The sequence below is a fragment of the Ruditapes philippinarum genome, unplaced genomic scaffold, assembly GCF_026571515.1.
Source record: "Ruditapes philippinarum isolate M1 unplaced genomic scaffold, ASM2657151v2 ctg395_1_1_1_1, whole genome shotgun sequence".
NCBI lineage: Eukaryota > Metazoa > Mollusca > Bivalvia > Venerida > Veneridae > Ruditapes > Ruditapes philippinarum.
In genome coordinates this window covers 477,491-480,602 of record NW_026858316.1, presented here as the reverse complement: position 1 = coordinate 480,602, position 3,112 = coordinate 477,491, and positions in this window count along the sequence as shown.

The following is a 3,112-nucleotide window of genomic DNA, read 5'->3' as shown; positions in this document are numbered from 1 at the left end:
CAAAAAGTTTTGTTTAAAATTTATAAAAAGAAAAGTTTTGTCAAAAACAAACATGTAGGAATTAGGCAGATAAGGAATCATTCAAATAGACTATTTCATTTTTGTATGTGCAACATGTTTGCCGTTAAATAATACATAACAAAGTGAAAATTTTACTGTTATTGCTTATTGTTTAATTTCACTCAAGATGTGTCCATGAAAGTAAGATAACATATAACTAAAGATTGATTTATCTAGTTTTGATGTGTTGTTTTCTTCAATCTATAACATTGAATGATGTCAAACACTCAAATTCATCATCATATTTTAATTTATGGAATTTATATGCTCGTGATTAATTTTAATTGATCAAACTACATCACACAACAACAATTCCAGCCACAAATAGGTCGCATTATTTAACCATCGTCATGCCAATCTAAATATAGTATGATTGATTAAATTATAATGAACACAAATTATAAAATTTTACCTTTATAATACGTTAATCCAAACAGCATAATCACCGTAAAATGTTTGACTCCCATTTTGAACAATTTTCTATCCATATTTAAAAATTAAACCAATTTCAACGACGTTCCGTGAATTATGATAAACCTTCCGGATTCTTTTCAAAATAGTCACACATAGGTAGGGTTATGAAATTAAACAAAGTATTCATCTAAAATGTACAGGAAATAAACAAAAAACAACTGTTTATTATCTTTACATTTTTTCGAAGAAAAACACCGTTCGTTATGCACATTTAATTTTAAACCATCCATTCCAAACTATCTAAATTATATGCCGTTCAATTTAACTTCACGACGTTTAAACTTTCTTAAACTTCTTCACTTTACAAAGCAGAGACACCTACTTGCTTGATACACACTGAAACTTTCCATCTGTTTGACAGGTTTCTTGTTTAAAGGTCGTAATAATCTACATTTTTACTGTTTATTCCTTGAAAAATGTTAATTTATGAAGAAAAATACATGATTGAGTTAAACATATAAATTGTGAAGACAATATTGTATGCAGAATATTCCAAATAGAATATTGAATAAATTGTAATAGTTTTAACAATGCATGTTTGCATGTAATCAAAATGTATGCTATTGTTTTGTAGAAAATACAGTAGCGATTGAAATACATTACGTTCAATAAGATGTTACAGATTAAGACATGTTAATGACATTTATTGATGTATCATCATCACAATACTCTTAATGAAAACTTGTCACGCAACCGAATACATCATACGTTTTAGATAGGTATAAATACTGTTAATAGCTTTATTTTAAAATGATTTTAACGCGTTTTAATATATTGTTAAAGGATTTGAATTACTTTTTAAAGGTCGAAGACTTGGTGGTAATATTGTATTGTACTAACGAGCCATGCTTGACCATTGGCGGTACTGTAGGCATCTTCCTTATTATGTACGTGCCGTAAAGTGTTAAGTTTAACAACAAACTTACGATACGCTTCTTCAAACAGGATGTTTATATATAAATAATTATATAGTACAATGTACTTTACCTTTCCCATGCACCTATTGAAACCTATCACAGGACATTTAAAGGCACATTTTTTGTCTGTATTTAACATCTATCTTTAAACCGATATCTTAACATATCAAGTAAACAATTAAAATAATATATATTACTTGACATAAAAACAATTGCATTCGTCCTTTTTTGTCTTGTTTACACATTATAAAACCTTTTGTTTAATTTATGAAAAAAACAAAAACAAAACAAAAACCAACACAAACCAAAACCACTCGACAACAACAGAAAAAAACAACAAACAAGCAAAAAGCAATCTCTCCCCCTAAAATAAAAACAATTATTTCGTTCGATTTGTATGCATTACATCATAATATTTATACACCCGCTTGTCAAAATAACAATAAAAGATGCTTAATGATGATCAATGAAAAGTATAATTTCAATACCAAATAGGCACAAATAGGAAACAAATTTAGGATTAAAAGTCCATGCCCAGACAAAAAAAATAGTTAATCAATTCAATATTCATTTCAATTCGTATTGTTGTTTTTGATAAAGTAATTAAATAACATGAATTTTGATATCGTTCAATTCAATCTAGATTTCAAACTGTTAGAAAACATTGAATTAAATCAGTGAATCAAGATCAAAGTAAATGCAGGGTTCAAACATTTTATGGAAACGCTACATGTGCCATTTGGAAAATTTGCTGGTTATATTGACACATGCAAATAAACGATGTAATTTACACTGTTAAAGTTTTGCGAAATATGATACAAATTTAAAAGAAAAGAGACTGTTTGAAGATACAAAGAAATGTAATGTATATTATTTAAAATAAATGTCCTCTTTTCAAATCACTGTTCATATTTCAACAATAACGTAATGATAAATATTTATGAAAAGAGATACATATGCATTTGTTAACAAAAGGTAAACTCATCAACAGCTAAAAATATGGAGCTTTGACAATTAGACGATTTAAACGTACCTTGTCATTTAATAATAAACGATGTCATATATCACGTATCAAAACATCTAGCACACAATATTTTATATATCATTAAAAACATGTCATACTGTATAAATAAAAATATTCACTGCTTAAGTTTTAGACGGTGTATTTTTGCATAGGAAATTTGTTCATCTTGATTTATGGAAAAGTCACTTCTATATTATTTACGAATCTGTGCTAGCTGTTCTTGCGCAAACTCAAGCCATTCAAACATTGATTGTTTGAAAATTAATATAATGGTAATTTTATGTGATTGTAATTTTAATATGTAGATTGTTTCCACATGTGCATTTTAATCCAATTTATGAGAAAGAAAGCACAAAAGGGTCATGAAGACCTTAGATTTCTATTAAAATGTCCATTGCTAGCCTTATATCATAATTGTTTTGAGCAGAAACAAGTTATATTCAAGGTCATCCATGGCAAAATATTTATTCTGAACATTCAGATCAACTTTTAAAACTGAATCGTATATTTCCTTGTCATCATCGTTATCATGGTCATTACAAACTACATGGCAAAATTTGATCAAAGGGGCATAATTTTATTTGATTTTTCACATGTCTATTAGACAACGATACTCGTACGCGCGCTCGACTGCGAG